Consider the following 25,945-nt stretch of genomic DNA (forward strand, 5'->3'; position numbering starts at 1 on the left):
AGATAGGAATAAAGACAGTTCTTCTCACAACATGTATGAAAATGCCAGAGATTTACGGAGAATTGTATACTGATAACATAAAATATAATTTTGGCCCCTCTGTGTTGGCCTTGGCCAGAGCCAGGATTCATGTAGGGACTTAATTTCTGTTTTTGGTATGTACACTAGCTTTGGACCCAGGATCATATGCATAGACAAAATAGTATAGGGCAAATATCAGTCAACTGCCATCCTATAATCTATGTTCACTAATTCTGTTTGAGTCCATGCTCTGCTGCGGACTGGTTGGATAGCTGAAAGCAAAAGCCTATCTTTGAGTCTCAGTTACCCCACCTATAAAATAAAGGGTAGGGTCAACACTGCTTTGGCACCTGTTAGATCCTCTGCCCTGGGTTATAGTACTCTCTCCCAGCAGAGAATGTTACCTGGTGATCCTCTCTGGAGAACTGCCCTCAGAAGCCACCAAGATGGTGAGTCACACCCACCCCTGCTGTGGGGGTACAGACAATGATGGAAGGGAGAGCAGCAAACCAAAAAACAACCCCTTTCCTTCAAGGTAGAACAACTCCACAGTGCAATTCATATTCCAGAGCTCCTGTGAAATCAAGCTGAGACCAAATGCTTGCTTAGCTCTTTCCCCTGCCCTATCTTACTTCCCTCATTCCCTTTTTCCTGAGAGCATTCCCCTCTATAAATCATATGCACTCAAATCCCTGACTTGGGCTCTGCTTTTAGGAAACCTAACCCAAGACAGAGAATAATAGCTGGCCCAGAGGGCTGTGATAAAAGATATAGTTCAGAAGTAAAAGAGTTGTAGCAGTTTTCCTACCATTTCTGACTCTAGCTCCCAGAATTATTTTGCACTCTGTCCTGGTTCATGTGGTGATCTTCCCACTTAAGCTCATCTTTCTTGGTCTACCAGGCTCGAAGGTGTTCCAGACCCCTACCTTTTGTTTATTTATTTATTTTTTTAAACTCTTTCCTTTTTTTAAGATTTTATTTATTTGCCAGAGAGAGAGTACAGGGGGAGCGGAAGGTAGAGGGAGAAGCAGGCTCCCTGCTGAGCAAGGAGCCTAAATGCGGGACTCGATCCCAGGACCCTGGGATCATGACCTGAGCTGAAGGCAGATGCTTAACTGACTGAGCCACCAAGGCATCCCCCTACCTTCTGTATTTAGATGGTCATAGTCTATAACATGCCACATCATGCTTGGTGGCAACCTATAGCAGCAAAATTCTGGGTCATTCAGGGAAGTTGGATAGCCTCCAAACAAAGCCATGTGACCTGTGGGGATGTGTATGTGTGTATGGTAGAGAGAGAGAGAGAGGGAGAGAGAGGGAGAGAACTTGAAACACTCCCTGCCTTGGCAGTGTATATAATCACAGTACAGATAACATAAAGTCAAAAATAATTTGCCAGCCTGAGCCTGGGAATGAGGTCAGGAAAGACAGTTATTCGTTTGGACTGCTCTTAGCTTTCAGGTCACTGCACTTACCTGCTGCAACTCTAACTTACACAAAAATCTATGCAGATATGTACCAACAATGCCCTTGGCAATGCCAATGCCCAGAAAGCTGCCTGCCATCTTCACTGGCACTGATGCCATTGTTAATGCTAGGCTGCTGCTTCTGGATAAATCAGCTTCCTCTCTGGTCACAGAGAGTCAGCCATTTCCCATCCTATGTAGTAAAATGCTTGGGTATAAGTACCAAATCAGATACATGTTACCAAAACTTTGAGCCATTTTTACAGTTCTTTAATTCTGTTTCCAGCACCACTCTGAACTCCAAAATGAGTTCATATGACCTTTTGCTATGATAAATGGCTGGTCCATCCCCAGAACTTGTCTTTGCTACTATATTCCTGCTTAGAAACTGCTCTTTTGCTCTCCACCTTCCCACCTGCTACCTCTCCCTTGAGTTCAATCAACCCATTAGACTCAGGTTGTGCTTTTTCTTCTGACACTTTTGCCATCTAAATAAAGACTCTTCCGGACACAATGTACTGAACCCTTCAATATACCACTGTGATTGACAGCATTTTTTATTAGTACAGAAGCCATGTCTCCAAAATCAAACTAGTCAGGGGTGAGTCACAAGAGTCCAGCTCAGATCCACAACTCCACCCTGCCCCCATATCCCCCACATGTGCCGACAGAGCTATGCCTCATCTTTACTAGCCAAAAAAGGCAGAGAACTGGTATAATCATCTAGATCATCAGGGCAAAGTTCTTCTCTAGTACATAGGCATGTATCTCCAACAGGGTCTCCAATCAAGCACAAGTAAAATAGCATAAAAATGGGAATGGAATCACATCCTATCCATCCTAATAGATTTGGGAAGAATATCTGGCTTCTCAACAATCTCATTTTAGAAGTGCAGAAGCTAGTCCCCAGAATGCAAATGCTTCTACTTAAAATGTTCTTTTGACTCAACGAGGCAGCATCTGCATATTGGGAGACCTGCTAGCACAAATTTATTTCGAAGAGAAGAAGAAATTTGCAAGCAATTGGTGCTCAGGGTCATCTTACTTCCCAGTGCCTCAAAGGGAATGAGACAGGCACAGATGCTGCTCCAGTGCTTCCTCATTTAGAACATTCGAATCATCAGAACACTGAGATGCATTTATTTGCCACTCTGAAATTGGGCTTTTTTAATCTAAAAATATTTACTCTTTTGTCGGGCCTTAGAATATCAAGTTTTGAGAGCCCCACCTCTCCCCGCACCCATTTCTGTAAACATTCATAACAATTCACAAGTGGTCAGGGATGAATAGATATATAGACTATTCGGTGGAAACCAACACAAGTGACAAAGGTTTCAGAATCTTGTTCTGGTAGTCAAGGAACAGAATTAAAAGTAAAACAACCACCTCCACATCTAGTAACAAGGCAAGGAACTGTCACTGGAGAAGCTGCCTTGGAGGCATCAACATACAGCGGAAGGGCTTTTCTTTAATCTCATTGCATTTTGGTGTATGAGCATGGCTAATATCCAAATCAAGACACCTATTTATGCTGTAAAGAAGACGACATGTGTCCTTATCAGCCTGGAAACTAGAAAGGATCATGAAATATTGATGAGATTGTAATAATAGAAGGTGACGGTAGAGTCTGGAAAGAGAACAGAGTGTGCACCACTGTCCAAGACGAAATGACACTGTCAATTTTGAGCCCCCATGTTCAGTCCCTGAAGAGCTGTGTTCTAGGGAAAAGCAAGGGTGAGGCATTCTCTGCACATTTCCTGGGCAATTTCACCCACTCTTCGGGCTTCACTTCCCAATACATGCTGGTGACTCTCAAATCGAGAACCAGACCTGCTGGACATTGCCACTTGGATATCCCATAGACATCTCACAGTTTATAAATCTAAAACTCAATTCAGTGCCTTCTCCTCATGACCAAAACGTGGAGTTCTTTCTTCCTTAATTGCCATAAGCAATCAATCAAATTCTATTAATTCTTCCTCTGTAATAGGATTCAAATTCCAAATCTGATAAGGATCTCTCTATCACAAATGCTACTACTTGATTCAGGTCTATCTCATGAATTACTTCAACAATCTTCTAAATGGTTTGCTTGCCTCCAACTTTGCCTCCATCAGTGCAGTTTTCTTCAAACCTCTCCCTCCCTCTATCCAAATGACTTCTAAAACCATAAATATGATGATGTCCTTGCCCTGCAATGACTCATTATTGCTTTCAAACTAACTCCCAAATGCTTTATAAACTGTCCACCATCCTGCACAACATATCCCTTCAACCTCATCTTATCATTCCCTTCCTTGCACTCTACCTTCTACCATCCTGGACAATTTGTAGTTTCCTGGAGAAGCTACTCACACTTTCTTCACCACCTGCCCTTGGCCCTTCTCTTCTCTTTTACCAAATTGGATCCTGCTCATTTTTCCAGACTCAGCTCAGATACACCTGATCTGGAACATCTTCCCATACCATTATTTAACATTATATATCACATATTATAACGGATCCCTCTGAATAGGCTAAGATCTTGAAGGTAGATATTATGTCATGCATGGCATAGAATAACAGCTCAATAGAAATATGCTCAATTTAAAAAATCTGGTCTTTCATTGGGGAGAGTATGTGCTATGGTGAGCGCTGTGAATTGTGTAAGACTGTTAATCACAGACCTGTACCTCTGAAACAAATAATACATTATATATTAAAAAAAAAGAAGAAGAAGAAGATAGCAGGAGGTGAAGAATGAAGGGGGGGAAATCGGAGGTGGAGACGAACCATGAGAGACTATGGACTCTGAGAAACAAACTGAAGGTTCTAGAGGGGAGGGGAGGGGATGGGTTAGCCTGGTGATGGGTATTAAAGAGGGTACGTTCTGCATGGAGCACTGGGTATTATACGCAAACAATGAATCATGGAACACTATATCTAAAACTAATGATGTAATGTATGGGGATTAACATAACAATAAAAAATTAAAAAAAAAACTAATGATGTAATGTATGGTGATTAACATAACATAATAAAAAATAAAAATAAATAAATAAAAATTTAAAAAATCTGGTCTTTTGTAGAGTATGTGACATTTCTTATAAAACTTTTCAAGTCCTTTTTTTTTCTAAGCTTTCTGAGCAACTTCAAATTACTATTCCTGTGCCCAGTTACCTTGTTATTGGGAAGAAATCTAAATGGGAGGGCATAAGCAACCCTAATACTAATAATACATATTCTTCATAGTAAAAAAAAGAATCTGAGTTATTATTAAAATCTATGCTTAATCACTCATCATATTATCAATTCTAGGATTGCTTCCCCCGAGATGAACAGATGAAAGTGAGGGGCTAAAATGTCAAAGGAGAGAAGTCACGCCTTGTACTGTGGCATACACCCCCAGGACACAGGCCATGTGACCCTGCCAGGATGTTTTCTTGGCCTGACCTGAGTCCTCTGGCTAACTAGCTTTAGGTTGGGCTGGTTTCATCACAAAGAATATAACAATAGAGCAAGCTCTGCCTAACCTCAAGCGATGACGATGACGGAAATGGTGGCTGGAAAGCCGAATGAAGCAACAGACTTGCTATCTGCCTTCACCTCTATGGAAACTGTTCAAAAGTTTCCATTTGATTTCCTACTGATACAAACAGGACCTCAAAGTAAATATCTTCCATTCCTCTCACAGACGTTCAGTCAGTAGGAATCTATCCGAAACAAAGGAAGCTAGCTATCTTTTCCACACATACCTATTGTAGGGAATCTTGAGAGTCCTCTTAGCATTCGATTGGCTATGCCCATGGTAACACTGCAGGGGTAGCTTTTCTGGATCTGATCCTGGGCACTTGGAGAAAGTATCGAAGAAAACCACAAAAATGATTTAAAAAAATACCATACATTTGCATCAAAAAAGATACTATCTTCAAATGTAGAAAATTATCTCACCTACCAATGCCAAGTCTCAGCCAGGGGCTATAGATCTATTCAGACAAGGAGCTGGTAATTTCCAACTCTACTGCTTAGGTTAAAAGAGAAACATCTTACAATGAGGTTTATTAAATATTCGTATTATTCATCCAGAGCAAGAATGTAATCTTTTATTCTGAAAAGCTACAGAAAGAATGCTAGTTGACTTGGGATGCTGATTGTTGACCTGTCTGAGACAGGGCAATGAGCTCTACGGGCTCTCAGTTTCCCTTCCGGATGCGTGCTTCTATAAATCCTTCTAATTGAAGGCTGTCAGATATACCAAGTGATTTGTATTTATTTTTCCTTTGAGGAGAAAAAAAAAGCTATAATCACTGGCAGGTGGCTCATCTGAGGTCTAAGCTTTGAGGAGAAAGAAGGCTTTTCCTCACCTTATAAATGCCCAGTGACCATCTTGTGGACTTGACGGACACCTGCAAATGAGAGCCAGGAATAGAATTATAAATCAAAAGAACATACCTGCAGTGGCTGTTTCTCTGAACAGTGACTAGAAGCACACTCATGCCATCAGGCAACCTGGGTTGGTACATGATAATAATAATGTATTTGTTGCTAAAAAATGAACACTAAGATTTTGTAAGGTGGACAGAACAAAAGACAAAAGACAATGGGAAAAGTCAAAACTGCCCAAACTCATAGAGGGAGGAGAACAATGCCAGATTCTTCTACTCTTAGGAGAAAATAGAGAAGAAGAGATATTTTAGAGAAAGAGTTCCACTGGGTAGAAGTGTGACACTCTCATTTTATGTATGTATGTATGTATGTATTTATTTAATTTTTTATTTAAATTCAGTTTAAGTAACATATAGTGTATTATTAGTTTCAGAGGTAGAATTCAGTGACTCATCAGTTGCATACAGTACCCAGTGCTCATTACTTCAAATGCTGTCCTTAATGTCCATCACCCAGTTACCGCATCCCCCAACCAACCTCCCCTCCAGCAACCCTCAGTTTGTTTCCTATAGTTAAGAGTCTCTTATGGTTTGCCATCTCTGTTTTTGTCTTATTTTATTTCCTTTCCTTTCCTTCCCCTATATTCATCTGTTTTGTTTCTTAAATTCCACATATGAGTGAAATTATACGGTATTTGTCTTTCTCTGACTTATTTTGCTTGGCATATTTATTTATTTTTATTTCGTTATTTTATTTTTAAATTTTTAAATGAGTATAGTTGGTACACCATGTTACATTATTTCAGGTGTGCAACATAATGATTTGACAAGTTTATACATTATGCTATGCTCACATTTTAAAGCTTCATGAGGGAGGCTGTAAACGGCCAATAAAAAAATTCTTAGCATTAGGTAGAGGAGCTCACTAAATTTTAAGATGTATTTATGGGTGTTTGACCATGATGACTAGAGTCCTACAAAATACGAAATCATTAATATATTCTGTCCTCAGCATTGTATGTTTAATATTGCATATAGTTTTTTGGATACCCTTACATCTGTTCAGTAATTACTGGCAATGAGACAAAGTATCACTGAAAAAATATTCTGCTGTTATGAGCACGCATTACTTTATAAACATAAATTACAGATAAAAATATATGTCTCTGACAAATGTATATGAAATATTACATCCAACTGGTAAGGGAATTTGTTTTAAGAAATCCTTGAGTTTGTAATGAATCTCCATTTCAGGATTTTCAAAGTACTTTTCTGACATTATTGGTTAATTGCTACAAAACCAAAATTCGGAAGGCAAAGGAACTAATTCAGTTTTTAGGTGAGGAAACAGAGTGTTGACCTGAAATCACTGGCTTTGTTTCTCTCTCAGTACGATGGGGGCTTTGAAGAACAATAACTGGGAGGATGAAGAGAAGACCATTCCATCCCTAGGTAACCTGTTCTGCCACTTTCCCCAATCTCCAAGAACTTAGAACTCTGCCTCAAAGATTCAGAAATCCTGGACAAGTTCTTAATCAGTCCAGAAGGTATGGCCCTACTTTGGATATCTATGCCAAACGCTGGCCTCTCTTACAGTCTATGTCCAATCATCACACTATTCCACAACAGCTAAGAACCCACAGCTACAGAATGGCTAAATAAACTCTAGGAATGTTTTACTGTGTAAGTCTATGCAGCAGTTATAAATAACAAAATCCAAGTGTTTTGACATATAAAGATCTTTGAGACATATTGTTGCTTTAGAAAAAGCATGTTATAGGATGATATATACATTATGACATTATTATTGTTAAAAAAACACAAACGACACTATATCTTGCACATAACTGGTTTATTGAAAAATCTGATTCACTGTAATACAGATATGGAATTGCTTTGTTATTTTTTCAATCACTACCTTTAACTGTGCTGAATCTCCCCTTTCCAACCCTTAATGATGTGCAGGACAGATCCCGTAGCTTTCCAATTACTTTCCCACATTAAATAGTCCAGGTTAATCTTCTCCATTTATCCTGGTTTAAATAATCTATCTCACACCCTTCCTCCCACCTAGTTCAGGCTGACCCCAGTTGGAGGGACCTGTAGTGGGGAGGATGCCTGTTCTTTTGCTGCTTGTCTTCCTCCCCACTCTTCTAGGTCTCTCTCTCCCCTGCAGTGATCAGGAGTAGAGAGGTGGAACCAGAGTCTCTGTGCCTTTGAGGTCCTCTCTTGGTTGACACTGTCTGGCCTTTGATGCCATTGAGCTGGCAGGCATCTTTTTTGAGGACCATGAGTGAATTCTTCCTGAAACAGATGAAAAGCTCTGATCTGACCTCCCTTGACCCACTTTCCTAAAGGTTCAAACCCCATTCCCTTGCAGGCAGTGTCTCCTCTTGTGGAAGTCAGCCATCGCAGTCAGGGTAACAGCAAGAATGTTCAAGCTACCTTCCTCCATGGGCACTTGAGGCACAGAAAACTCTTTTATCCTTGTCAAACCAAACAACATGTAGCTGCCTCATTTTTCCTTCTCTACCCAATTCTCTTTTCACCCTGCTCAAATAGGTGTTGAGTGAAGACCAGCTAGTCCACTCCTTAAGCAGATATTCAGCTAGGGCATTAGAGGCCAGGTTCTTCTTCTTGCTGACATTCTTCAAATATAAAAGTGGGCTTCTCCTGGAGACTTCCTCCTTTGGCTTGAGGGTTAGGCTAAAGCACCTCTTCTGATGCCCCATGGAGATGAAAGGGAAGACCCACAGTACTCTCTCTCTAAACCAACAAATCACATTTTCACTTCCTTTCTCATACCTGGTAGAGAAAGCTACAGGGTGATGGTAGCAGAGTCAGTTCTACTGCTTCTTAGAGAATCCTGCAGAGAGGTTCCCAAAGATGCCTCAGCTGCACTCCCATTCATCATCCTGTTACATACAGCCATATTTTATAAAAACTAATTGATTGACAGTGTTCTCCTCTGGTTAGGGACATGGGATGATGGGCAATGGTAAATGGGCTTTAGTTTGTCTGTATTGTTTGGGTTTTTGTAGAGAGAATGTTTTCATATATTTTATTCATAAATTCAAAAGAATATTGACTGATTATAGAGACCCCATGGATGGTCTAACCAAGGCAACCAAAGTTGGAATCTCAACCCTGACCACCATATTGAGCTGAGAATCAATGACTCTATACTGATAAAGCTTCTCGAAGTTTGATTGAGGAGTTGCACTCTCTCCAAGAGAATAACTGGCAAGTGGAGCCACAGAACACAGCACAGACTCCTCACCCACCTTGCTGCTAATGGGACACAGACTACAAGTCATTGTTCCCCTCCATGTTCCACCTGCTACAAGTCTGTGTGATCATCTGCTAGACTCTAATGAGAGCAGCAGAAACCCTGCAGGGAGGAAGGGGCAGCCTGGCAAGAGCATATAGAGGGAGAAAAGAGCCTTGTTCTGCCATGCTGAGTGCCACATGGAGTTACCACTTGTCAGGACCTCCTGACAAGCATTTAGAGGGCTGAGAGGGGGCTTAGTCAACATGCAAGAGGCCTGGGATACTTTCCTGCATACTATTGTACAAATCCAGAATAAGAAGCTCCCCAAAGCAACTCTATTGGCAAGGTGAGGAAACAATATAGCCAGCTTCTACCAGCATGGCAATGGGCCTAAGAAAGCATAGTTTTTACATCTTTGCCAAGACTTAAGAATCTCAGTGGGTATCTGGAAAGGAAAGAACAATGTCAACACCACCTCTAGCAAGCTTCACTGACATTGGACAGATGATTCAAAAGGGGGTTAAAAAGAGAAATCTGGTAACAGTGCAAGTTATGTGATTGTGGTTCAAGACAATTTCACTCTAGAGAGTACAGCTCTCTAAAACCTCTCCAAAATTTCCTCCATGACCTTGTCCTTTAACATCAAATTGCAAGACACCTGTGATGTTTTTGTTTTAGAAATTACATCAGATGTTCTTTCATTCTTAGCTTATGATCTGGGTTTCCAATATGCTACCTCTTTGACCAAAGACATACAAAATTTAGTGTTGGAAAGGAATTTCAGAGATCATCCAGTATAGCCATCTCATTTTACTGATAGGAAAATGGGAGATCTTAAGGTAGCTGCCTGAGGGCTTACTATGTTGTAGCAGGAGACGTAGTACTCCAATCTAGCTCCTCAGATTCCCAAGTCCATCATCTTTCACCACAAAATTTTGCCCCTTGTGGCACAAAGGAGTAGTTTCTGAAAGGTATGGTTTACCTTCATGATTACTGTTCTTCAACTTAGTCCTGATGGTAGAAAGTAATAAGAGTACCTTAAATGTTTACAGATGCTCACACACAATCTCTTTCAATTATAACCGTGAGAAGCAAGCAGCAGAGCCATTATGAGGTCCATTTGACAAATATGGCAACTGAGTTCAAGAGATTATTTGGTTTGCACAAAATCGTGCAGAAACTGTCAGTTCTGACTCTTAGTTTAACTTTACTTCCATATCGTCAATCACAAGTCTTTATTTTTTCCACAAAATTTTAACATCGTAATTGACTACTTGACACCTGAACTTGATGTTTTATTCAACTCCACATGGATAAACCACACATCAAGCATGTGCTTATTTTCGGACGGGTCTGCTAGAATTTTATTATGAGAATATGGTGTATTGAAATTAACAGCCAGAAGCCACACTGACTCAAAGAAGTACAATATGAGCCTGCTTTGCATTTTCTTAACTTGGGTTAGATGCCTTCGGGGAAAGGTTTCAATCTATGCACACTCAGAGACACAACAGTAAGAGTGTGGTCAATGACCTAAGGTGATTGCTTCCAGCATCTTTCCTCCTGCTCCATCCCCCAGAGGCTTATACCTATCTTCCACTTATTGCTCCCCCCACATCCACAAAAGCACCCTCAGTTGGTTCTGTGAACAGTAAAATAGGTTAGCCATACCAGGCAGACCTTGACACATGGTTTGCTCAGCCTCTGGTGCCTACTGCTTCTTACCTTCAATACACACTACTTGGCCATATTAATTTTTGTCATGGGGGGAGATTGGTCAGTGAAATCTAAATGGGCTTTTCCTATTTATTGATACAATTTCGTGGCAAGAGCAATTTTCAGAGCTTATTTTCCACTCCATTGAATCCCATGTTACTGCAAATGAACATATTCCTCGGTCAGTGCAATGGCAAAACACAGTTGTAAGTGCTTTATGCTTCATTTGGATAAAGAGTTCAGGATATTACCAAATATAAAAGGAAGCTAAGGGCCATATTTCATTAGAAAGCTGTCTCCCCTGTTAATAAAACCTGATGGTGGTGGTAGATGTGTAAAAAAAAATTACAGCAGGGACTTGGAGCTCTGGCTGGCATTCAATAAGGCGGTACAGTGGTTCCAAATACCACCTGAGGAGTACGCCACCTCTCTAGTCAAACCAACACCAGCAGCCCAAAAATAAGGGAAGAAACTGGATTGTGCGTTGGATATTTCACAGAAAACTGAAAATCCCATCTCCAAGCCAAGGTATGTTCTTCTTCAGATGATGGCTTTGCTGTCATTAAGGGAAGACTTACGCTAATGTTGCCAAGTGTAGGAGGTAAAAGGTAAGCCTGTATGGGCTGATGTGTTGTGGTTTTTTTTTTTTTTAAAGATTTTATTTATTTATTTGACAGAGAGAGACACAGCGAGAGAGGGAATACAGCAGGGGGAGTGGGAGAGGGAGAAGCCGGCTTCCCGCCGAGCAGGGAGCCCGATGCGGGGCTCGATCCCAGGACCTGGAATCATGACCTGAGCCGAAGGCAGACGCTTAACGACTGAGCCACCCAGGCACCCCTATTGTGGTTTTAATAAACAACCTAATGGATGGGCTTCTTGTATTTTATGCTTGTTGGATATAGCACCATCTCATTTCTCAAATGAGAAACCTTAGGAGCTGCCCTAGGTGAAGCTGGGGAATTCTGACTTTTATAAAAACTAGGTCATTCTCAAATTAAAGGCTTCCCAATGTCACAAACAAAGAGTGAAGAGAAAATTCCTTTCTGCATCTGGACCCATAACCTAGTCTTTTCCATACCCCATCTCTATAGTGAATGATCCACATCATGACACTCTCCACCAAATTATAACTAGTTCACAACTGAAGCTGGCAGCTCCTTTTATTTAGCCACCATAGAAGTTATTGGCTTTTATAGGTGCTATGAAGAATACCTTCAAAATCTAGGACATAAATGTTCCTTTTCATCAGTTACCTGACAGGTACATTAGATCCCATACTCCATCCACCCTCCCTGAACTTCTCTGAAAATTCCAAGTTCAGGTCAAGAGTTCTATCACTGACCTAACTCTTTCTCATCACCCATTGTTAGGCAGATTCGTGGGCCCCGCCGTGTTCCTGACCTCCACATTTCTGTTTCCTATCTTGGAGACAAACTTTTATCCAAATATTTGTTTCTAATGCTAAAGCTACTATATATCATCAAACTCATTTTTGTGTCACCCAGGAAAGTCTGAGGTCTCCTCGGAGGAGGGGCATCTGTAGACCCATGCCTTATCCACCTACTTGCCTTGTTTGTTCATGCCAAGAAAGCAGCTTCAAACCCAGACATAAGGGAGACAGTCCATGCCCCAGCATCAATACTCAGTGTAATAGATACTGCTATGGAGTGTTCTAAGCCCTGAAGCACTCTATTCCAAACTGGTATAGTTTGGATTCTGCCTTTTACCTTGTGCTTAGCCTGAAGCCTTTATCAGGTTTCATCTGTACACACATTCTGATTCTGGATATTGAGGTCTTCTTTGGTCACATTTCTGCCTGTGCTTTCTGTCTAATTGGGCCTTTTGAACATCAAGCCTTGCCCTTCCAACTCAGGCTCTCAGCTTTTGCAATGCCCCCCACCATGTCCTAACCCTTGACAACCACAGGTACAAAACTTGGCTCTGCTACTTACTAAATGAGCAAGTTTTCTAAACTCTCCAAACCTTATTTTCCTCATTTGTAAAACGGGTATAATAATACCCATCTTATAAAGTTGTTGTAAGAAGAAAATGATTTAAGATGCCCGGTTCTTAATAGGGACCAGATACGAATAATTCTTTTCTCCTTTTTCCTGGATATTCTACCTGGTCTTTACTTAGTGTTCAAACATGGCTGCTCATGCTAACTCTCTTACGTGATTTCCTAACAGAGTCACAATTCACCAGAGAAACACCAGCCAGAATTAATTCTTTGGGCTTCAGGATTTAGTAAGTTTGATTAAAAGTTTAGTAGCTAGATTTCTTCCAGATTTGGATTTAACACCTACATTCTGGAAAATTTGTATCCTTACTTAGGTGAGATGGTTTGTCATGAAGTTTTCCCTTGAGTTTTAGTTAAAGGCATTTTTTAAATGTCCAAAATAATTTTGTCCAAACTAAGAGAAAAAAAATTTCGGCTATTTTTGTTTTAATCAAAAATTGATCAGCACAGGCAAAGCCTTCTTTGCAGAGTTAATGCGGATGTTTTAACACTGCGTCTCACACATAGCTAGTACTCTATATTGGTCTCCTTGTTTCTTTCCCCGATTAATCTCCCCAATTATGATTTTCTATCTTTCTTCCTTAACTTAGCCCCTGTGGTCTCTTATTTGAGGTGAGCAAAGTAAAAATAACATCATTAAAGAACTCTTGGATATCACTAACATCTGCCCAAAAAGACCTATCTATAATTTTTATGTATTTTTCAGTATTCATGAATTCATTCATACATTGTTTTAAAATAGGCATATATTGAATACTCACCAGGTACCAGGCATTGAGATGTGTGCCAGATTCTCAAAATTCTTGACCTGAAGACTCTCTCTTTGTAGGGGAGACCAAGATGTAGGCGATAAATTTCATGTTATTCATTAAGTGTGATAAGAGTGTAAAATGACTCTTTGCTGTAAACATATGAAGAGCTCTCAGTTTTTCAAGTGAAACCCAAAGTCACAACTTACAGGCTGATAGTTTATACACCCAATCATCAACTGTCCTATGTGAGGAATCCCATATTTTCCCGAAGAGCTGCAATGTGTTGAAAAGTCTAATGAGAAAAGGGCATGCATACGAATATCAAGAAGGGGATTGGTTCTCAAGATGGTGGGATGGGGCTTAGACCATGAAGAGATTGTGAGCACCAGCAGAGGGGCAGTGGTTATGGAGGTAGATGGACTTCTCCTCAGCAAAGGTGAGCAATGTCAGAGAATGGACACATACAAAATACCAGGACATTATTTGAGTGCTTGGAATTTAGAATACCTTTAGGTTAAGGGAAAGAAGAAAAAATTCCTAAATTGACTGAATATTTCTCCAAAAAAAAAAAAAAAAAAAAACCTGAGGGGGAAAATGGTAGAAGAGACTTTGTTTACCTTAAGCAGGTAAGATTAAAATTTCTCCCATTGGTGGAATTTCAGATCTAAGACTTAAGGTAAATTCAGATAAAAGGAAATAAAGTTTCATTTTCACACTAGAGTCTGTAATTATGAAATCCATGCCATCTGCATAATCATAGCGTTTTTTAACATATTAGACAATGAGCGCACTGGAAAAAAAAATATGGTCTTGTTCACCTTCTGAAGAGTAGGCAGAGTATAGATTTTGGGAATAAGTTCACTTAGTGTTTGAGTTTTAGCTCTGTCATTTATTGGCTGTATAAACATTTGGAATCTCTGTTTCCTCATCTGCAAACTACAGGTCATATAAGTTACCATCTATTAAGGATGTTATGAAAATTTAGTTAAATAATGTGTGGGAGGTTATCTGGTACTCAGATAATCAGTTCCTGTTTTCTTTTTACTCTGTATCTCCTCTTTTCCCAGCACATAGCAAAGAACATAACACATACCCGATACTCAATAAACACACGGCTTCCCCCTGCCTGCAGCACCCTCCCCACTTGTATTGCCCAGCACAATCCTGGAAGAGCACCTCCCTGCTCTTCCCTTAAACATTTTCTTTCTTTTTTCTTTTTCTTTTTTAAAAAATACTTTATTTACTTATTTGACAGAGAGAGAGAGAGAGAGAGCGCACACAAGCAGGGGGAGTGGCAGGCAGAGGGAGAGGGAGAAGCAGGCTCCCCACCGAGCAAGGAGCCTGATGCGGGGCTCAATCCCAGGACCCTGGGATCATGACCCAAGCCGAAAGCCGACCCTTAACCAACTGAGCCACCCAGGCGCCCCCCCCTTAAACATTTTCAAGTGGATCTTCATTAGACTCACTATGTCTCTCCAGTCACCTAATGAAGTTGTTATTATTCCCATGTTGTAGACCAAGAAACTGAGGCACAGAATGGTTCACTACCATCCTCAAAGTCACATAGCTAGTAAGATAATGGAACCAAGATATTTCCAACCCCAGAGCCTATACCTCTAACCTCTCCTCTCCTGATTCCAGGTTCATCCAATTCCAAGGTCATACTTCTTTCACACTAGCATACTCCTCCCTCCCACAGATCAGTTTTTCTTCTTGTAAATTCCTCATTTGGTTTGAGATAGTTTTGACAAAGTTAAACTTTAAATTCCCAGGGGAAGAACATCGTGATTCTGAGCTCTACAAAGCACTATGGCATGCAGCCACCTTTTCAAATTTCTGCTAAATCAGCCAGTAAGCTCTTAGTGAGAACCAATATTTGGTCTTAAGTTCTGAAGGATTTTGGAACTGCAACTGAAGATCTTGAGCCATGAAGACAGATGGGACACTGAAGTTAGCCTAATCAATGACATGCAGTTCCCTTCGACTTCTATTTTCTCCATGGAGAGTGAAGCACCAGCTCAGAGGCTGTGGTGTGATGGAGCTTGGCAGTCCAATTCAAAGAAAGAGAAGAATCCAAAGATGACTTCCTCTTCAAACAAAAATTTCCTTCGATATTTTATAAGAGATAATAATCAACAATGTTTCCTTCTGTACCTTAAATATCAAAGTGAGGATCTCTCACCCACTAAGCCTGACCATTTCCAGTAAATGCAAATTCCAACAAAGCTGGGCCCATTGTCCATTCTATCTCAAGTGCCCAGCACAGGACCTGGCACATTGTAGGTTCTCAATAAATATTCATTGGATTAATAATTAAATGAATTTTCCTTCTCATTTTGAAAACTCTGACACAAAAACTGCATTCTTTCCCAGTTGACTCAATTTGACTGTAGGGGATTGGTAGTGGTGTTGGTGGTGGGAAGGGAAAGGAGGTGATAGGCATTGACCATTACTCTGGATCAGGCATAATGTTTCCTCTACATGATATTACTTAGCCTCATAACAACCTTATGAGGTAGATATTAGTACTCCATTTTATAGATAAGAAACTGGATCTCAGAGAGGTAAGTTAATGAGCCCAAGATAGCACAGCTGGAAATAATTTCTAAATCAATGCTTCCACTGTACTTGTGGAGCAGTTTTCATGAAGGCCAAGACATTGATGAGTGTTCATGGTTTGCTTCCTCCTTAACATTGCTATTAGATAGTTTGATCTAATTATCATTAATACTAACATTTTAAGCACTTACTATGTACCAGGAATTTTTCTAGTGCTTTACATGTATTAGTACATTTGGTTATTTCAGCATCCTGTGAGGTTAGTGATATTATTGTTCTTATTTTGTGGACAATGGGTGAGAAATTTGAGGCACAACCACCTTGTCTAAAGTCATATATCTAATAGGCAGTGGCCCCTTGTTTATATCCAGGCAGTCTTGTTTCAGTACCCAAGCTCTTGGCCACTTTGCTACACCTTCTCTCCAAAATCCACCCATACTGGATGTCTGCTGGGATCAGCCCAGGGCTACCAAAGTTGGCCTCCACTGCCACAGTGAGGGGTACCCCTAAAGCAATTCATCACATCCTAGACATTCATCACCAACAAAGTAACCCTGTCAAATTCTGGGTTTGTTTGAATTGGGTAAGTTCTTGATCTACACATACTAACCGGAGACTTAGCATAATCTCCGTCTGGAATTTTACTACATTTGGGTTGTCATTTCTTCTCTCTCTCTCTCTGTGTTCAGTGATTCATTAGTTGCATGTAACACCCAGTGCTCATCACAACACATGCCCTCCTTAATACCCATCACGCAATTACCTCATCTCCCCACACCCTCCCTTCCATAACCCTCAGTTTGTTTTTGTTTTTGTTTTAAGGATGAATCACAGTCATTGGTTGCACCAAGTTTTATCACTGCATGCTGATAATTCTGCCCAAAGTCACTAGATGCTCACCTTTAAAGAAACTTCACAGAATCAGTGATGAAGACCAGCCCACTGGCACATTATACTGTAAAGTGCCTCAGGATGTGAATCAGATAGAACAGCTAAAATTCCAGGAGCATGAAGTACTGCAGGCATATTTCTCTGAGGAAATAAGAGAAGACCAGAGTCAGGTGGAGATGAACCAATCAAAGTGCAGAAGAATCTCCCTTCAATTTCCTCATCTATCCACCTCCATAAAAACTCTACTGCTACCCTGCCCTCAAAGCTAAAAATGAGCGTAATCTCTAAATAGGAGACTGAAATTTAATTTTTTGGTGACCTATCATATAAATACAACAAATAATATCTTTTTAATTTTTTTATTATAGATGTATAATAAATATGGGGAACGGTATTTTCATTCAATTCTCAAGAGTGATCTCAGGATTTAACCAGATTATGTAGGATTTAACAAAATTATGCAGGGGATGTATCTAAAATTTTTTTTCCTCACAGAGAACATCTGCCTTTTGAAATCAAGGGCACTGGCCAATAGCAATTAACCTGAAATTGAAGAAGAACATAACAGGCAGGTGTTTCCTTTTAAGCCATTCCTATTCCTGAGTCAGGCCAAACAGAAGCTATAATGAAGGGATGTCTGTTCTAGTAACACAACTGGAGTAAGAACAGGCATTCTCTACAAGATAACATGCTACATCAAGAATTACTGCATGGAGCATTGGGTGTTACACGAAAACAATGAATTGTGGATCACTATATCAAAAACTAATGATGTATTGTATGGTGACTAACATAACATAATAAATTACATTAAAAAAAAAGAAATAATCACCAAAAAAAAAAAAAAAAAAGAATTATCAAGTGAACCATAGCCTCACAAAAACTGAAAATGGCTACTCAGAAAGAAAAGTTAGAAATACTAATCTTAGTGAATAGAATAAGCCAAAGACTGGCAAGTCTACAAACCCGGTCATATCCTCTTCTCTAGGATCCACAAATCATATTGAATTGGACATTAAGAAACACTGTTTCTGCCTTTAAGTAACCACATGACCTTGGACAAGCCACTTCACTTCTCTGGGTCTCCTTTTCCTCATCCATAATTAGAGGCCACTGGATTATTAGAGCAGATGGATGATCATGGACTTCTATTCCTCAAATATACTATGATTCTAAAGACAAGTACGTTGTTTCATTTTCATTGATTTAAATTTATATTTATTCACATAACTGGAGGACACTAAGCCATTTTATTTCTTAACAAAAACATGTCTATATATCCCAAAGTGTCTCACATTAGGGATCACATTTTGGGGGGGGCAGATCGGGTTAAATTTAGATTTTGTGTTTTTACACTAGGTGATGAGTAAGATTCTTTAAAAACAAAGTGATAAATTTGGAAAGGGGGTGGTTTGAAAGGATGGAGGAAGGAAATATTATTGGTTCATATGTCCAGGAAGCAAACTTATGGTTGTCAGTGGCTGCCACCAATCAGCAGGTGACCTACATTTATAATGTATTATTTACTACTGATGTTCGCCCAACCTGTTGGAAGCAGATACATGCAGTTCCTATCCTGAGGAGCAGATCAAGGACAGTGATAAGTAATATTGACTTATGTCACTGTCATCAGTTCTAACTAAAACATAAGCACTGGGTCAATTTAACAAGCACATTGACCAACACAACACAATATCTGTACAGAGGGACTTGATGCTATTGGGAGAGGATACAAATTTTTCCTGAAGTTTTGCTGAGCTTTACAAGAGATGGTTATGGGCAGAGGAGAGTGCTAGCTTTGCGAATGTACAAGATACATGCTACACTGAATACAGGTTGTTTTTTTTTTTTTTCTTACCACGATACCAACGTTGCTTACATAAGTTTGGGGAAATTGGAGGGTTCATTGAGTTAATATCAAGAATTATGAAAGTACTTGAACCCAGGAAGAAGATCATAAATATAGCCATTGCTATTCTGAAGTCTAGACTCTATCTCTGCAGTGGTCCCTAGTGTGCTATTTGGCATTCCTTTTAATTTCCCTCCAGTTGTAATGAGATAACCAAGGTTTTTAATACAGTAAATGTATAATTAAATGCAGATGATATGGCGCTTCTGGCAGAACGATTCAAGATGCTGGGTTGACACTACAAAATACCATGACTACCTTGAACACAGATTTGTTGTTCAAGGAAATAAAATCTATAGTAAAATGCCTCACTTACAAAAGTCCAAGCATTAACTTTAATGTTGATTGGGAAATTTAGCCATTTCAGTCACCTTTTATTCATTCATTCACTTAACAAATATTTGTTGGATGTCGACTATGTGTCATGCACTGTGCTGAGCCCTGTGTGTAACAATATACACCCACATGTACCTAACATTCTATAGGGGAGACAGACAGTAAGGAGACATATTAATACACAGGAAAGTTAGAGATCAGGATAAGCTCTATACAGAAAACAAGCCAGGAGATGCTATAGGAACAATGGATAAAGGTAGCTTTTCCGGTCCATGCTATAAAACAAATCGGATGATTGAGGAAATTAAGGAAACTGGTACAAACCTGTTGGCTCCCTTATCTGAATCATTAAGGACACAGTACTGCTGGCGCCACTGTGGTTGTCAGGAAGACTGGGGGAAGGCCTGGAAATATAGTCAGTTTTCATGGGGAGACAGCATGATACCCAGGGTTCTGAATCAAAACACCTGGACTCAATTCTTGGTTCTGCCAATTCTTAACTGTATTTTTGGACAAGTTAATGGTTTCAATTATTGCCTTTCTCATAATCAAAGTGGGATAATACATGTTTTGCTTATTTCTATCATGGTGGTGTAGGGAATAAATTAATATGAAATTATAAAGCACTCTACAAATGTTAGTTGTGTGATCATTAGGTCAACTCTAAGAATTTCACATCCTATCGCATACCTTCAAGATGCCAGCCCTGGAGACATTACCTTGTTCTTTTCCTCCTGGCTTTATATATAAAATGCCAGGAATATAAACCTTGCCTTCTAGCAAAATGTGTCCTCTGACATATAGTGTGCACAAACTCGAATCTGCAAGCAAAAGAGGGATCTTAAGTGCTCTGCACATCAGGAATTGGGAATATGTTTATTAGTCAGTTGTTTGACATCTCAGCGGTGACTTCTTTTCAGTGATCAAGTTATATAAGGAAATAATCAGTAAATAGAAAGATTGCCTCATTATGCAAAGTGAAATACAATCTGCCTTAGAAAGGAGAATCATGCCGAGAAGCTTGCTGAACAGACTGCCTCCAATTAAGCTCCGATTATAGAGCTGCACTTGTGTTGAAAATCCATTCTCCAGAATGGCTGAGATTTCAAGGGACATGGTCAACATGATAATAATAATGATATCATGCTGTTTTCTACAATTCCTTTTTCCAAGGAACTCAGAGCTCCATCCTGACATTCTCTTGTCTTTTATATTTAAACCCAGTTCGGAGGATGAGGGGTAAAGACTCTTTTTCTATACTTCTAGACAGAACCAATGGGGGAAAAATATCCTGTAGGGTTTACTTGGGGAGCCAGGTTAGGAATCTCAGCCAGGTTTCCAGTGCTTCTTCACCAGTTTTATTGGTTAGCATCATGTAGGTCCTGATGGGTATGTGGTGTTATACAAAGAGTTTTAAATAACAGAGAAGCTGGCTTGGCCTTTGAGACAACAAAGATGTTGATGGAAAAAAAGCACCTGAATAAACATTGAACAAATACACAAATTAACTAAATCCTGCACAATCTATAAGGCATCTCATAAACATTACTATTGTACCCTATCATTTACTGTCCCACAAAAACCAACAATATATTAATGCCATATTTCATGATTGAAGGTGAGTGCCAAGGCACACCATTATTTTTTCCTTACCATTAAGGGAAAAAAAATACTGCCAATTAAACTTTGACACATTTCTTTCTTAACACTGATTGCAGAACATATCTTGATTTTAGAGATGTTAAAATGTAGGGGAAAGTGTGTTTTAGATTAATTAATACATTTGTTGTTTTTAGCATTCCCCTAAAAAGACACACAAGAGCTGGAGAAATCTCAGCAAATTATGTAGCTAATTTGATAACGAAACTAAAGGGTATTCTCTATAAAGAAAAACAAGGACTCTTCAGGAAAACAGGGGCTTGAAGGTAGATATGAAAGAAGCTTGCAAAATCATGCCAGGTTCAGGGAGGACACACAACATAAGGACTGCTAACCAAGCCCTGGGAACCTAGAATTAGGGGAGTTCCTATAAGCTTAAGGGAAGAAATTTCAGAAGCAAAAGGATGTGTTATTTCACACAGCAGGCAGTCTACATAAGGAACTCATTACCCCTAGAGATAGCACAGACTAAAAAAAAAAAGATAATTTGGTTCAAAAAGGGTTTTAGATAAACTCATGGATGATAGATCCATAATGGAGTCCATCCTCTATATACTTAAATACTCTCATTAAGTCATCACTTCAGGATTTTCCTTCTGTGCTAAATGATGTGTGTTTCCTCTAGCTTTCCCTAATAGTCACCATTTTCCAATCCTTCAATTTTTTATCTGTCCTCTTTTAAATCAGTGGCCCCTTTTAATGAGTTTTCCCCCCTATTAATGAGTCTCTGAAAACATTATCTTGGAAAGTTCAGGTATAATGTAATCCCAAGTCACTATCAGAGTTTAAAGCTCATTGAGGGCAGAGATATTTCATCTTTATCTTTGAAACGTCACAGCACCTGTCAAAGTGCCTGAAATAAATTTCCACTGGATGGATGGATGAACAAATGAGTGAATGTGTATAATCCCAGTTCTCTGACACTCTTATTGAGAGACCTAGGTCACCTAGGTGTCCCTGTGCTCTACGTGGATTGTTTGTATGATGGCAGATTTGCAGAGGGAGAGAGTTGTTGTGGGGAAGGGAGAGAACACAGGTTTAAGTGAAGAGGGATTCAGGTCTGTTGCCAAACGCCCTGTATACCCAAGTGTGGTTATAACTCCTACTACAACTATCTTAAAGGATGCTTAGGGAATATGAAAGCTTAACCTATGCCCGATAGTCAAGTGTCTGTTCTTGCCATAGGACATAAGAAAAAAGAACAGATTAGGTGGATAGGTAGAAAAATTAAGTGGGTAGTCGAGTTATTTTTGTTTTTGTTTTTGTTTTGGAAGGTGAGGCAGAAGAGAAGTGTTTCTTCCTTTAGGAAAAAACTTCCTTAAAAAAAAACCCCAACTGTTCTTTGCATGATCTACATGATTCTGTAGCTGTCCGTGGGGGGTCAGCTGTCAGCCTTCTGGAGGTGAGGCAGAAGGAGGTTAATGGAGCTGTCTCCGCACCCTCAGGATTTCTGGATTTGAGAGAATCAGGAGCTGTTCAAAGTTATGAAATACCCTACAGGACCAGAAATAAGACTGGGATATTAGGAGTTGTCTAAGGTGGCAAGGAGTCAAACACTAGGAGATAACAGATTTAGAAGACTGGCTTCACTGCCTTTTAGACAGGCCCCCTCTTGTTCATGGGGCACAGAGGGTTGCTGGAAGTTCTCTTAATTAGAAAGACCACTGTTAACCAGAAGGTGGCTTCAGGGACCTGGGCAGGAATCCTCCAACAAGCCTGAACTACATCCCAGCAGTCCTGGGGTGTGGACTGGCAAAAAGCATATTGGTGACATCATTTAGGACACACATAAGGGAAAATGGACAGTTAATGCTGCTGTGAATGCAAGGGTCATGTGCCTTTGGCCTCCTTACTCAGCAGTCTAGATTTCTGCTGATGGGGACATACTAAAGAAAAAAAATATTATTCATACACACACACACACGAATGTGTGTTTATTTCTTCATAGCAGTTTTGGGACATCCTTTTGAGACAAGTTCTAAAACCTCACTTTGACAATAAAAGCTCCTTTATGAACATTTGTCTTTTCCCCAGTGATCTGAGTTAGCACTCATCATTGTGTTCTTTATATACTGCATTTATGGAAATGACACCATGTGAGAATGAGATGCTTTATGACTGGTAATCTCTGTCTTGTTAGGCAGGATTTATGAGACCAGAGAGGCAGCCCTCATCACTGGCCTTGAGGCTGATGTCGACGTTTTATACATTTTCCCTTCCTCCTTGTTAAGGAATTGAGGATTCATTTTATCTTGTATTATTTATTGATTTTCTTTTCCTTTGGCCATATATGCTAAATATTAAAAAAAAATAGAGGAGTTCTGCTTAAGTGCATCTTTTGTGATGTGTGCATGGGTCTGTGTGCACTATCAGTCACTATGTATCTGTGTGTGTGTGTGTGCACATGCATGCATACATGCGCTTGCCGGTTTGTGTGTCTGAGTGGTTGGGACTACTTGAGACCACACAATGGGCAAATCCTAGTGCCAGATAAAAAACATTCTATTTCCTCTAAGCACCCATCCCATTCATCCACTGTGCACCTGTAAACAAGTTAACATTCTTTGAGAGGCAGAAAAGGAACAGCTACCTCCTGCTGGATACACTGGCCACATCTGTGAGTTACCTGAACCTTCCCACTCAGTAAGCATCATTTATCTTCACAGATATTTTGCCTCTACTGTCACTCATTGGACATCCTTGTTGCTACCAGTTTCTGTATTTCTCGTAGGACAATGACAAATTATTTGGTGTCCCTGAGCTTCTAGACAAGGGGTCTGTCTTCTGTTCATGTCAAAAATGGCTGGGGCTCAGTCTAGTGGACCAGAACCAGGAACTGTTCAAAACACTCATATTTATGGAATATCCTTCAAATACTGTGTGGAGAAAGAGGGAAGAGACAGAAAAAATGGGGAGACCTGTTGAGATCAACACTCTAATTGCTTGTCTTGACAATCTTTGTAGGGACAAAAACGAATTTCCTGCTGTGTGCAAGATACTATTTTACGTCCTCAGAGAGCTTCCATATTTACTACTATAATCATATAAAATGGCATATTTCAGCCCAAGGTTTCTGCATACTGTTAACAGTTAATAGCCTATTGTTACCTCCATGTTATAGATGGAGAAACGTGAAGTGCACAGAATTTGGAGGGCTGGCCCAAGAATAATAATGGAGAACAACAGCAGAGTGTGGGTTCAGTCCCAACACAGCAGTACCAAGTGATGGCTAGGAGTGGAGCACCTACAACACAACACCCTCAGATGCCACAGCTGCTTCTTGCTGGCTTCCTCCCAAGGCGAGGCTCTGAGCCTCAGTTAACCTCGTAAGTGGAATCACTAATGAGGGTAGTTTCTACTTCATATGAGCTGATGAAATGATTGAATGAGATAATGAATGTAGAGCCATAAGCAGAGTATCTGGTCTATAGTAAATTTACAGTAATAATTAGTTGATATTTTATTTTTATATTTTATATTACTGTTCTCAAAGAGAATCTTTGAAAGATTCACATTGTTCCAGGGTATCACATGGTTCATTTTGGTAAAGTGAATAAAATTTGCAGATGACCCAGAAGAAATAGAAAGGTAATTTTTCTGTGATAAATAAGCTTAGAGTAAGGTTTTTATGAGCTAAAAATGTTTAATAAAAAGATAATAGAAAAAAATCACCAAATCAATCATTACCTAGGGCAATAAGAAAAATTAAAGCAATACCTTTAATTACATTTGTAAGCTTCTACATTCTAAAGGTTATTGGGGTCTAACCTTCCTTGCCTACCCTTAAAAATTAATCCTGGTTGTGTTCTACATTCCAGTGATGGTCCAAGCATTTTCCTCTGCTTTCACGAAATTTTCTTGTTCTGCTCTATGGCATGGGCCATTTTGACTTTAAAATCTGGCATCACCTATTTTCAGGGAAGGCCTAAGGAGGTTTCTAGGGAAATGAAGACCAAAATAGGTATCCTTTAGATTTAGATCATGCTTTAGCTTTTGCTGCACATCAACCACACCAAAACTTAGAGGCTTACAAATTCATCATCATTTAACTCATGATTCTCCCAGGTGGCTCTTTTGGCCGAGGCTGGGGTGCGTTCAGCACATCTCAGCTAGGGCTGCCATAGTACACTCAGCCTCACTTCTCACAGTACCTAAGGGACACAAACTGACAGCTGATAGGTGGTTTTAAATTAATGGATTTATGAGTTAATGAATTAATGGATGAATAAATGAAGTGATCTGCACTTGGCTCTTTTTGAACACTAGCACAGGGCTCTCTCTTAGAGAACTGCAAAGCAGTTCATTTATTTTCCCCAGCAACCCCCCAGTGTTCCTTATGTCTCGGTGTACTGTGATCCAGTACATTCTGCCTCCCAGTTAGACGCACGCCCAGACATACCCTCCATGAGTGCAGTGCCAAGTTAATCACATGACTTCTCCCAAATCGTCCCTTCCTTCCTTCCCTTTAAAATTCCCATTTTTATGTAATGTATGGGGATTAACATAACAATAAAAAATGAAAGTAAAAAAAAAAAATTCCCATTTTTTTCACTGCCCTGAGAAAAAGCAGCCTTTTTCTCCCCTTAATTGGAGGAAATACAAAGTCTCTCTGCAATGGCATGGGTGCTGGGAGGACACTGGCCATTCTGATCATCCACCACAGTCACAATACGGGTTCCAAACGCACCACAGCACCCCAGATCACTAGGTAGCATAGAAGTCTTGCTGTGTAAAAGAGAGCAGAGCATATCTTTCTAATACTCTTTTTTCTATTTAAAAAAAAAAATGCTCCTGGAATGTCAGCAATTCTAACCTAAAATAGATGCCTCAGCCCCAGTCAAACAGCCTTTAAGTTCTTTAGAATGCATTTATCACAGACTGGAGAAGTGACAGACACACTCTGAAGAGGAAATCCCAAGACCAAAATAGTCATCTGTCACTCCCGACAGAGGATGGTGTGCATGCTGGGACGGGGAAGCAT

At 39.9% G+C, this 25,945-nt stretch overlaps 1 long non-coding RNA gene across 2 annotated transcripts in view; it reads right to left on the reverse strand.

The window, feature by feature from the left end:
• Nucleotides 1-5,219: 5,219 nt before the first annotated feature.
• The window catches only part of LOC118519476 (uncharacterized), a 517,670-nt gene continuing 496,944 nt past the window's right edge, over nt 5,220-25,945 (reverse strand). The window contains exons 9-11 of one of the 2 annotated variants that reach the window (XR_013449842.1): nt 17,070-17,201; nt 5,831-5,872; nt 5,220-5,316 (exon numbers count right to left, since the gene is read on the reverse strand). This is a non-coding gene — a long non-coding RNA (uncharacterized LOC118519476). Of the gene's footprint in view, nt 5,317-5,830; nt 5,873-7,719; nt 8,670-13,619; nt 13,680-17,069; nt 17,202-25,945 lie in introns of those variants that run through there. The other variant, XR_013449843.1, reaches the window with a different exon arrangement.

This window comes from Halichoerus grypus, chromosome 7 (genome assembly GCF_964656455.1).
Source record: "Halichoerus grypus chromosome 7, mHalGry1.hap1.1, whole genome shotgun sequence".
NCBI classification, from domain to species: Eukaryota; Metazoa; Chordata; class Mammalia; order Carnivora; family Phocidae; genus Halichoerus; species Halichoerus grypus.